At 50.0% G+C, this 12,270-nt stretch overlaps 1 protein-coding gene across 1 annotated transcript in view; it reads right to left on the bottom strand.

The window, feature by feature from the left end:
• Positions 1 to 2,563, bottom strand: part of LOC137616640 (excitatory amino acid transporter-like) — a 153,907-nt gene extending 151,344 nt beyond the window's left edge. Inside the window, exon 1 of the mRNA XM_068346554.1 lies at positions 2,490 to 2,563. The gene's annotated coding sequence lies outside the window, so the exon portion shown is untranslated. The remainder of the gene's footprint in view (positions 1 to 2,489) is intronic.
• Positions 2,564 to 12,270: the final 9,707 nt, after the last annotated feature.

The raw sequence follows: 12,270 nt of genomic DNA, 5'->3' as shown, positions 1-12,270 counted from the left end.
CCACTAATATCACAGTTATAGAGCTAAGTAGGAGTGGGAGCATGCTTTTTTTTTTCCAAATTAGTAGTTCAGAGGAGATGCAGCTTACATTTACAAGTTGACGGTTACAAACACACAAATAGGACATTACAATTAGATGTTTGGAGTTACTAAACCACTACATTTACAAGTTGACCATTACAAACATAAAAGGCCATTACAATTATAAATATGCAAAAAGGACTTGAGATATGAATAACAAATGACCAATGAGGTGAGATCAGGTACTTGCCACTCCTGTTGGCCCTGACCTAACACACACACACACACACACACACACATATTCTCTCTCTCTCTCTCTCTCTCTCTCTCTCTCTCTCTCTCTCTCTCTCTCTCTCTCTCTCTCTCTCTCTCTCTCTCTCTCTCTCTCACAAGTTTATATTAAAAATCAATCATGATTCAGGTTTTCCTTGCTTTCTCCAATCTCGCTCCATCTTTGTCACATCGAGCGTTCTAGCAGTAATCAAATTGTTCGATGACTATTCTCTCTCTCTCTCTCTCTCTCTCTCTCTCTCTCTCTCTCTCTCTCTCTCTCTCTCTCCTCTCTCTCTCTCTCTCTCTACGGCAGTTTGTTATTGTTGATTAAATGCAAACAAAAATGGTTTTCCCGTTTTGCTACGTATGTAGGAATTTATATGGATACGGTAATTAAAATATTTGTAATAACATTTACTAAAAGCTCTTTAATATTATTAGTTATAACCTTGATCATTTGTTTTAATGCCTTCGTTTGTTCATTATGATCGACGATGGAGCGTACAGTAAACAAACGGAAGGTTTTCGTTTTAGGCGGCGTGTTTAGGAAAAACATTTTATAAATCCCATTCTCTTAATTTATTTCAAAGTTCTAAGAAACATTAAGTAAAACATCAATGTTAATAACAAAATCATCATATAACCAATACTTGGCAAGATAGCTGTTGCTGCAAAATTTACCCTAAATACCGTTGGTTAATGTATTGGTTTCTTCGCTATGATCAGATATGAACACTGGTTCCAATTTTGATGGTGCTTTTTGGTGTGGTTAGGAAACGCATGATATAACATTGCCTTTACTTAGTTAATTTTGGATTTTCAATGATACAACAAAAGCTAGTCTACACAGTGATGGTATTGCTATTCACTAGTCTTATACATCACATATGACCCAAACTTATCAAAATTACTACTAACTTTAGGTCGTGTTATAAAGGAAAATAAATGGTATTTACACCCTTCCTGGTTATAATTTCAACCTTTTTCAAGTAATTAAAACTTAACACGTTTTAAATGTTGTATCGATTTATAAGAACAATTTAATATTAATAAAAATACAGAATAGTATAAAGAAAGAAACGAAAATGCGTAGTAAACACGTTTGAATAGGCAAGTTTCTGTTTGCCATGGCCTTAATGGAATTATTCTTATGTATTTCGAAATATGCGATTTTCCATTTATACAGGTCCATTTATCGACCAAATTCTTGCATAATTCAGGACCCTACTGTAGGACTTTGCTTCCCCCTTAAAGGATGTTCAGAGGGGGAAGCGCAGTCTTCAGCAACAGCGGAAGAGTCCGAAGGGGCAGGATGGGCAGTGGACGACGCCTCTGACACAACATTGAAACGTCGACGAGGGCTGCACACTAACACCACGGCAAAAAAGCTGCAGCAGGTTATTCTTGGAGGGCGGACCCGGTAACCCCAAGGATGACCCACCTGTGATAAGGGAGAAAGTCATGGACCCCCGGAGGAGGCGGGCCGCTTTGCTAGGGGAAGCGACACAGTCTCTCGAGGACCGAGGTTGACCAGGTGTTAAAAGGACCTGCGCTACTACTTGACGGTCTCTCAGAAGAAACCGAACGAGCAGGAGCTTCAGAGGAATGTCAGGAAGAGGAAGAAGAAACCCTTCTGCTTCGAAGAAACCTTCAAAGGAGAAGAGTCCCGCTTAGACTTCTTCTTCCGCCATCGTCCAAACTTTTCCCACTGGGTAGCAGACCACCCCCGACACTCAATACACTTATTATCACTATCACACCTTTGACCTCTGCAGAAAGGGCAAAGGGTGTGATGATTGGTGTCCTCAGCAGGCATGAATGTATCAAAGGGGCAGCCCTCAAGTCCAGGGCAGGTACGCATGGTAGGCAGAAGTCAACACACACTGGAAAAAGAAAAAGCACAAAAAGCATTAATGGCAGTCCAAATATTTGGTGAGGATGAAGAGCGGCAACGACTGTTCAACATCCGAGCCAAAAGCAAAGTGAGCTCAATCACAGGTGTGTGAGTGGGAGAGGTAGCGAGCTAACCCCCCTACACCCCGCTAACTAGCGGGATGGGTAATTAACCCTCACTAAATTTTATTGGCTCGTCCTTTCAGCTTTGCCGAAAGTTATAAACCGGCCCCCCCTTATAAATAGCTAAAGGTTTGTATTCCAGTTACGGAACAATGAAGGTATTCGTCTATGCAACTTACTTTAGCACTCATGGGGAGTCCTGCGACATGAAAAATCTTGATATGTTCCCACGGTTTTGCTAACTTCAACAGATGACAAAGTAACCACGCGGACCTGTAAAAGTTTAATAATCAATCACTTCTAGGAATTGAAAGCCATTTTAGCACATATTTCATAAGGTTGTAATTTAGACAATTTCATTTTAAATAGAAAGCATTTTAACAACTCAATAACAATTGTCATCTTTCTAGACTTAATAAATTAAAATAATCTTATTTGATACTTCAAGTACAGAGCAGTAGAATATTCAGTACTGTATAAGCTATTTACACATACTGTATACCCTTCACACATTTTTCCCATGCACAGTACATATGAGATACACGTATAACTTTCAGTGTCATTAGAATAATTTTTTATCAAAAATAATCAAACTAAACAAGGTATTTCAGATATTAAAACTTGCAGCAAAGGTTTTTATGTTGAACAGGCTGACATGAGTCTCCCTTCAGAGTTCATATGCAACATGCTGTATCTGTTTTAACGGTAACATATTTTATATCAATAAACATGACAAATTCGAAGATAATTTGTATTTTTCCTAACCATACAAACCTTAGCTATTTACATTGGGTTTACCTTTTAGCGCAGCTGAAATGACGAGCCAATAGTTTTAACGAGGGTTAATTACCCCCGCGCTAGTTAGCGGGGGGTAGGGGAAAGGTAGCTTGCTACCCCTCCTCCCCCCACACACCGGTGACTTGCTTCACTTCACTTAGAGGTAGGACTTGACTTGGGGGTCAGGGATGGCTGGCACATATGTGTAAATAGCTAAGGTTTGTATGGTTAGGAAAAATACAAATTATCTTCGAATTTGTCATTTGTTCCGTAACCGAAATACAAACCACGCTATTTACATTGGGTGACTTACCCCTTAGGAAGGGTGGAAAGTCCCCAGCCTTACTGACTTCGGCTTGCCCGGGGGCTCAATCCCTCAGTGAGCAGCACTAGAGAAAAGGAGCCCCTGTATCTCACAAGTTCCTAGCATCGCTAGGAACGAGTGGCCTACATAAGCAGTGTGTGGAGGAGAGTGTGACTCGTCCTATGAAGTTGACCTTGAGACCTTTAGATAGGAATCTAGGATAGGACGTTCCTAATACCACCTCGTCAGGGTATGGGGGACGCAACAGTATTAAGCTTAATACTAGGAGCACAAAGAAGCATGGGTTACCTGCAGAGGTCGAGGTCAGCTATGCGAGGCCCAGGATGCTGCTTCCCCAAGAGAGGGGAGAATGAAGAAAGAAGTAAGGGTCAGACATACTCTTTCATTCACGCAGACTAAGACCGGGTAACAACGGCCTCAACCTACTGCTACTTGTCCAAAAAGGAGCCTGAGGTTAGACCAGCTGTTGTGCAGCCACCACAGGGCCGATAGAAAACGTATCGAGGCTCCTGTGGGTCACATCTTGCAGGTAGTGGGCTGTGAAGGTCGTCCGACGCTTCCAGACCCCAGCTTGAAGTACCTGCGTCACAGAAAAGTTTCTCTTGAAGGCCAGGGATGTAGCAACACCCCTGACATCGTGTGCCCGAGGGCGACGTGACGGAGGAGGGTCTGGATTCAAGGCATGGTGGATAACCCTTCGAATCCAAGCTGAGATGGTGTTCCTGGTGACCCTCCTCTTAGTCCTGCCTGTGCTCACAAACAAAGCTCGCACTTGAGGACGGACTGCAGCCGTTCTCTTCAAGTAGTGCCTCAGACTCCTCACTGGACATAGTAGCAGCTGGTCTGGGTCGCTTGTTACAGAACGGAGACTCGCGATCCTGAAAGAGTCGAAGCGAGGATCCGGCACTCCAGGATTCTGAGTCTTGGCAACAAACTCAGGGACGAGCCTGAATGTTACCTCCCCCCATCCCCTTGAAAGGGCGATGTCGTACGAGAGACCATGAAGTTCACTAACGTGCTTGGCCGAAGCCAAAGCGAGTAGGAAAGCCGTCTTCCAAGACAGGTGGCGATCGGAGGCCTGGCGTAATGGTTCGAAGGGAGGTCTCTTAAGAGACCTGAGGACTCGAACCACGTTCCAAGGAGGAGGTCTCACTTCCGACTGGGGGCAGGTAAGCTCATAGCTACGTATGAGTAAAGAGAGTTCTAGTGATGAAGAAATATCCACGCCCTTCAGCCTGAAGGCCAAGCTTAAGGTTGAGCGATAGCCTTTCACTGCCGAGACAGAAAGGCGCATTTCTTCCCGCAGATAAACGAGGAAGTCCGCTATTGCTGGAATAATGGCATCGAGTGGAGAGATACCCCTCCCACGACACCAACCACAAAAGACTCACCACTTTGCTTGGTAGACTCCCTCAGAGGACGTTCGCAGGTGCCGAAATATTCTCTCCGCAACCTGTTGCGAAAAGCCTCTCTCTGCGAGGAGACGCTGGATAGTCTCCAGGCGTGAAGCCGAAGCGAGGCCACGGCCTTGTGAGGGACGCCGGAGTGGGGTTGTCTGAGAAGCTCGTGTCGTGGAGGAAGTTCCCTTGGGAGCTCCGTCAGGAGCTGCAGAAGGTCCGGGAACCATTACGCGTGATGCTATAGCGGAGCTACCAGAGTCATCGAACAGTTGACCGATAGTCTGGTCCTGTTGAGCACCCTTCTCATCAGACAACGGTGGGAAGGCGTACACGTCGATGTTGTCCCACCGTTGCTGGAAAGCATCTTGCCAAACTGCCTTGGGGTCCGGGACTGGAGAGCAGTACAGGGTCAGCTTGAAGTTCAACGCTGTCGCGAACAAGTCCACAGTCGGGGAACCCCACAAAGTCAGGACTTTGTTGGCTATCTGAGGATCCAAAGACCACTCGGTACTCACTATCTCAGACTGTCGGCGAGCACATTCCTCTTGCCAGGAATGAAGCGAGCTGAGAGTGTTATCGAGTGGATTTCGGTCCACCTCAGAATCTCTACTGCAAGATGGGATAGCTGCTGCGAAAAAGTGCCTCCCTGCTTGTTGATATAAGCCACTACCGTGGTGTTGTCGCTCATCACCACCACGGAGTGACCCGCCAAGGACCGTTGGAACTGCTGAAGAGCCAGAAAGACGGCCTTCAATTCTAGCAGGTTGATGTGTAGGCACTTTTCTGATTCTGACCAAAGGCCTGAGGCCCTCTGGTTCAGAACGTGCGCCCCCCACCCTTCTTTTGACGCGTCCGAAAATAGAGTCAATTCCGGGGGGAGGACGAAAAGACTCGCTCCCTTCTGCAGGTTCTCGTCGACCAGCCACCACCGCAAGTCCGTCTGTTCCAAAGACCCCATCGGGATCAGAAAGTCCGGAGAATCGGATCCTTGATTCCACCGGGACTTGAGCCGCCACTGTAGGGATCTCATCCTGAGGCGGCTGTTTGGAACCAGACGAGCCAGGGAGGATAGGTGACCTAAGAGACGCAACCACGACTGGGCGGGGAGCTCTTCTCGCCTGAGGAAGGGTTCTGCCACCCTCCTCAGCCTTGCTATCCGGTCGTCTGATGGAAAGGCTTTGTGGAGATTGGTGTCTATTAGCATGCCTAGATAAACCAGTCGTTGGGACGGCTGCAGAGAGGACTTCTCGAGGTTTACCACGATCCCCAGATCCTGGCAAAGATCAAGAAGCCTGTCTCGGTGCCGAAGAAGGGTCGACTCCGAGTCTGCTAGGATCAGCCAATCGTCCAGATAACGAAGGAGATGAATGCCGTTCCTGTGCGCCCAAGATGAAATCAGGGTGAACACTCTGGTGAACACCTGAGGAGCTGTGGAGAGACTGAAACACAGCACCTTGAACTGGTAGATCTTGTCGTCTAGGCAGAATCTCAGGTACTTCCTGGAAGACGGAGGGATTGGGATCTGGAAGTACGCGTCCTTTAGATCCAGTGTGCACATGAAGTCTTGTGGTCTCACCGCAAGTCTGACCGTGTCTGCTGTCTCCATGCTGAACCGGGTTTGCTTGACAAACCCGTTCAGAGCTGAGAGGTCGATGACAGGTCTCCAGCCTCCAGACGCCTTCTTTACAAGAAAGAGTCGACTGAAGAAGCCTGGGGAGCCGTCGACGACCTCCTGGAGAGCACACTTCTCGAGCATGGTCTCGACTTCGGCCCGAAGGGCCAGCCCCTTTGCTGACCCCGTGGTATAGGAGCTCAACGACACTGGATTCGCTGTCAGGGGAGGTTGAGATGTTGTGAACGGGACGCGATAGCCTTGGCCGATAACTGAGACCGTCCAAGCATCGGCCCCGTATTGCTGCCACCTGCGGACGCAACGCTGAAGGCATCCCCCCACAGGTGGACACGCAGGGGGACTGCCACCCCTAGGGCTTGCGGCCGCGGCCGCTACCTCTAGGAGTCTTGCCTCCCCTGGAGGACTTACCGCCCCTCTTGACCTTGGCTGGAAAGGGCTGGGGCTTCGACACCACCTTCTTAACTGCCGGGGCCTGCTTCGGAGCCTTACGAGGCTGCTGCTGCTGTTGCGGTGGAGCTGGAGGCTTATAGGGCCGAGCTGTAAGGGCCCTATGGAGGCGGGAGTCCGAGCTGGATTTCCTCCACCTCTCAGCCGTTCGCTCCATGTCCTGAGGCTCAAACAGGTTCTCCCCCAGAAGGGAAGCATGTCTGAGCCTACACACATCCACGGCGGGGACCTTCGGATGGAATCTCTCGGTCACAGCATCGCGCCACTTCAACACCGAGTTGGCCCACAGGGAGGTAACCTGGTGCGCCAAAAACTCGATGGAGCGGGTACCCGAGAGTAAGAAGGTCTCCAGGGCCTTCCTATTGGTCTCCTTGGACAAGTCCTCGGAGCGCAATAGGATGCCCAGAGTTCCTAGCCAAAAGTCCAGCCACGAAGTGGCCTGCATGGCACACTTCGTGACCTTTTCATGGCTAAGGATCTCTGCCGCCGAGAACGACACCTGCCGGGCAGAGAGCTTCTCAAGGGGAACTCCCTTTGCCAGCTCCTCTACGGAGTGATGGAGAGGAAGAGCGAGGCTGGACTCACCCAAGATCTCAAAATATCTCCTCTACTGAAGACGAGGAGGAGGGATGAGCTTGTTCCCGGCAGAGGAACGACTGGAGGAGGCAAGAATCGCGAGCTGAGCATTGGCCCTAGCTCTGGCACTCTTCAGACCCCGAGACCAGGGCAGAGCCGCACTGGACTTAGGGGCCTTCCGAACGTCAAACACTTCGTCCAAGATAGTGTCCTTGCCTTCACGGGGGGCGATCACGGGGTCCATAAGCCCGTTAAGTTGCCTTATCAGGCTCAGGACCTGCCAGAAGGCATGTTCGGATTCCTGCTGATCTCCTCCTTGCGGGCTGGCAGCTAAGTCTCCTGTCCCCGGAATCTCTTCCTGGGGTGAAGCGTGGACGTTCCCCCGGGGAGCCACGGGTTCCTGGCGAATCCTCGAAGATGATTTCGGGACGGTCTTGGAGTCCTTGGATTCCCTCCTGGGAGGGATACAGGATCCCAACAAAGAGGTTCGAGGAGCCCCTTCCTCACGAGACGACTCTCCTCCATGAAGCGAAGTCTCCCCCCTTGGTGCCGAGGGGAAGACTACTGCTTCACTGGACTCACCCAAGGACGGAAAAGCCTCGTCCACAGGAGAAGGAGAAAATGCTCGAGCAGGAGAAGGGGGCTTCGCGACAGACCTCTTGGGAACCAACTTCGCCCTGGGGAAGTCACCACAAAGTCCACTCCTCTCTTTCTCTTCAGCGTAGGAGAGGCAGCCGTTGGTTTGTTGCCCTGATCGGCGAGTGCTGGTATCATTACCCTCACTAACGCCCGCATCAGAGGACCAAACCAAGTCTGTTGCTCCACGGACACAAAGTCCGAAATCCTCGCTGGGGGGAAAGGGATCGGGCGATCCTTTGGAGTGGACACCACTGGACCTGCCTGAAAAGAAGGGGGGGAAGAATGATGCACTAACCCCTCCGCAGTGTCTTCCCTGTCCTGCACTACAGTCCTGCGTTTGGATGGAGGCGATCCCAAGCGCTGTCTAGAAACACGCGTTCCTGCTGCTACCGATGGTCGCGCGGGCGCGCAGGCGAGCGATCGCGCAGGCGAATGATCGCGCGGGCGCGCAGGCGAGCGGTCGCGCAGGCGCGCAGGCGAGCGGTCGCACGGGCGCGCAGGCGAGCGGTTCTCGCGGACGCGCAGGCGAGCGGTTCTCGCGGACGCGCAGGCGAGTGGGCGCGAGGGTGTACAGGTGAACGAGCGCGTGGCCGAGTCGTCAAACGAATGCGTTGGCGCGATGGCGAGGGAACGCGTTGCCGCGTGGGCGAGGAAGGTCGCTGGCGACGTAGATCAGCAGGCGATCGGTGGTGAGCTGGCGAACGCTGACGCGCAGGTGAGCGATGGCTCGTTGTCGCATGGTGACGCGTTGGCGAGTGATAGCGCGCAGGACGCGCAGGTGAATGATCGCGCGATGGCGAGCTAGCAGATGGGGAACCATGTACTTCCAGAACTTCTGGTCGACGACGCGTTGGAGAACGCGAGCGCGCAGGCTGTAAATCACCCGGGCGGTCCGAAGATCGCCGATAAAAACGTGATCGTTGACGCGTAGGAGAACGCTGATGAACAGGCGATACTAGGATCGTCTGTGAATGCTGGCGAGCAGGTGATCGCTGGCAAGCAAGGGGGCGACGCGTGAGATCCTGTGAAGGAACAGGTGGCGCGGCGCGTTCACGAACAGGAACAGGAAGAGCGTAGGCGCGTGGGCGAACATGTGCTTTTGAAACACGCGCTGGAGAACGCGGACGATGTTGCGTAGACAGATGAGGATCGCGAGAGAGCTCAGGAGACTTATGGCGCGCAGGGTGTCCAACAGGGACTGCAGGATGATCAGAGACCACAGGGGAGCGCTGGCGAGCAAGAGGGCGATGATCCTCAAAAGAGCGCTGACGAACAGGAGAGCGCTGACGCTCAGAAGAAGAAGAGCGCTGACGAGCAGGAGAGCGCCTGTGCGCTAACACTGCAGATGGGCGAGCAGGAGAATGCTGGCGCGCTAAGCGCTCTTCAGGAACCACAGGATGTAGGATGTCCTCAGGAGAGCGCTGACAAGGAGGGCGAACATCAGGAGAGCGCCGGCGAACAGGTGAGCGCTGACGAGCAGGAGAGCATTGACAAGCAGGAGAGCGCTGACGAGCAGGAGAGCACTGACGAGCAGGAGAGCGCTGACGAGCAGGAGAGCGCTGACGAGCAGGAGAGCGCCTGTGCGCTAACACTGCACGTGAAAGGGAAGAATCCCTTTGCCCCGAAGAGACCGTTGCCCGTCGGGTGACGAGTTCCCCAGAAGGTGAAGTTCTAGCAGGAGTAGGAGAACGGTCTGCAGAGAGGTCCAAAGGAGCAGGAGCTGTAGGCTGAGTACGACGAGGAGAGTCCCCTTCGGAGGAAGAAGATCCAAAAAGGCGCCTCTAAACCCCCTTATAAGGGGAAGGGAGGCCCTTGCGACGCAAGGGACGGAGAGCCTTACGGCAAAGGCGGCCACGGGGAAGATCATCAGGACCATCAGTCCTCCGAAGGGGAGTCTCAGTCAAGGCACTTCCCTTAGAGGGAAGCTGAACAGCAGAAGAGCCCGTAGGACTCACTTCCCCCTTCGAAGGATGTACGGAAGGGGGAGGAGAGCCGTCAGCACCATCATCCTCAACTGCACCTGCAGAGGATTGCCCCGCCCCGTCGGAGGCCTCTGCCACCACGACGTCGACGATAGACAGAGGGTCTACCTCTGCTACCGCCGGCGACTGCTTAACGGCGGCCCCCAACAAGACAAGGTCAATAAAGGCGACCCTGGAGGGCAAGCCCTTAAGCCCCAGAGAAGCCCAAATCTGTAAAAGATCATCATTAGACAACGAATTATCAATAACCTCCCCCGGAGGAGGAGGGGGAACCGCCCCGCTATGGGAGGCGAAGCCCTCTCCCCCCACCCAAGGTCGGGAAACAGAACTATGGCCTGCGCTACCACTCGGCCGATTCTCCTTAGGAGCCGGACGAGGGGGAGCTTCGGAGGAGGTTTGGGCGGCGAAAGAAGAGTCCCGAGAACCTTCCTCCTTCAAGGCAACCCCCGAAGGAGAACGGTCTCTCTTGGACTTCTTCTTACACCGGCGGCCAAACCTCTCCCACTGGGAGGCAGACCACTCCCTACACTCACTACACATGTTTTCCTGGTCACACCGTCGGCCCCGACACTGAGGGCAAAGGGTGTGAGGATCCGTATCCAAGGCCGACATGAAGGTCCCACAAGGGCGGCCGGCAACACCAGGGCACGTACGCATAGCAAAGATAATATAATAGGTAGTCAACTTCAAACACACACACGAGCTGTAGTAAAGAAAAAGCAGAAAAAAGATTAAAGGCTGTCAACAAGGACGATGGACAGACACGTCTGTTCATCGCCGAGCCAAGAGTGAAGTGAAGCAAGTCACCGGTGTGTGGGGGGGAGGTGTAGCAAGTTACCCTTCCCCTACTCCCCGCTAACTAGCGCGGGGGTAATTAACCCTCGTTAAAACTATTGGCTCGTCATTTCAGCTGCGCTAAAAGGTAAACCCAATGTAAATAGCGTGGTTTGTATTTCGGTTACGGAACAAATTACTTTTCATATCGTTTATTTCCTTATTACCTTTCCTCGCTGGGCTATTTTTTTCCTGTGGAACCTTCAAGCTTATTGCTAGGGTTGTACTGTAACTTTGATAATAATAATAATGATTTTACAATTCTTAAACTTACTTCAGCATCGTTGCGTTTTGGATCCAACTTAATTTTCTCCATAACTATGTTCTGGTGTCATGATTTGTTGGCTGTTTTGTGTACAGCAAATCTCTTCCAAAGTCATTCCAATACATAACCCAAATTGATCTACAGTATAAACTGTTGTATCTACGTTATATTTATAGATATCTATGATGATTTATGGAAACACTTATTCATTAAACTAAAAGAATTTTGTATAAGGCTACAATTAGAACATTTGTTACTTCCTTACTATAATTTCCGGAACCGAATATACAAATGATTGCTTAGCCTAGGACGACTCTACGTATTCAACGACAATTTAAATGTCCCATCCGTATCTATAATTTTATTGCGCTAGGTATGCTAATTCCAGCTACAAGGTTAGGCATGCTGGTATCTAACCCTATAGTACTCTGATCAGCTTGGATTGAAATTCATGAATCGATATAAATAACCCACAAGTTACGGACTGAACATTTTGAACAGAAAAAAAAATTAGTGTTTCCTGTACCAAATGTGCTTTCACTGAAATAGACCTTTATTTCAACTGCAGATAAACCAAAAAACCTGTTATGCCATTTAAGAATGGGGATATTTTTTTGAAATCTGGTTTTTGCTCGGGCGTGAACTCGCTTCGCTCGTGAAAAAAGAAAGACCGCTCCTATGTACAGTACTGGCACGTGGTATATGCTGAGCTGTGCATGCTAACCACATTGATTATCATTTCTAAAACAATGTTATTTTTATTAATAAAATAAATTTTTGAATATACTTACCCGATAATCATGTAGCTGTCAACTCCGTTGCCCGACAGAATTCTATGGAGGGATACGCCAGCTATCACAATACTAGAAGGGGGTGTATTTACCAGCGCCACCTGTGGCCAGGTACTCAAGTACTTCTTGTTGACACCTCCTCAATTATTCCTCGGTCCACTGGTTCTCTATGGGGAGGAAGGGAGGGTCGATTAAATCATGATTATCGGGTAAGTATATTCAAAAATTTATTTTATTAATAAAAATAACATTTTTCAATATTAAACTTACCCGATAATCATGTAGCTGATT

The sequence above is a fragment of the Palaemon carinicauda genome, chromosome 22 (assembly GCF_036898095.1).
Source record: "Palaemon carinicauda isolate YSFRI2023 chromosome 22, ASM3689809v2, whole genome shotgun sequence".
NCBI classification, from domain to species: Eukaryota; Metazoa; Arthropoda; class Malacostraca; order Decapoda; family Palaemonidae; genus Palaemon; species Palaemon carinicauda.
Note: the sequence above shows the minus strand (reverse complement) of the source record. Positions and strands in the feature narration are given on the sequence as shown.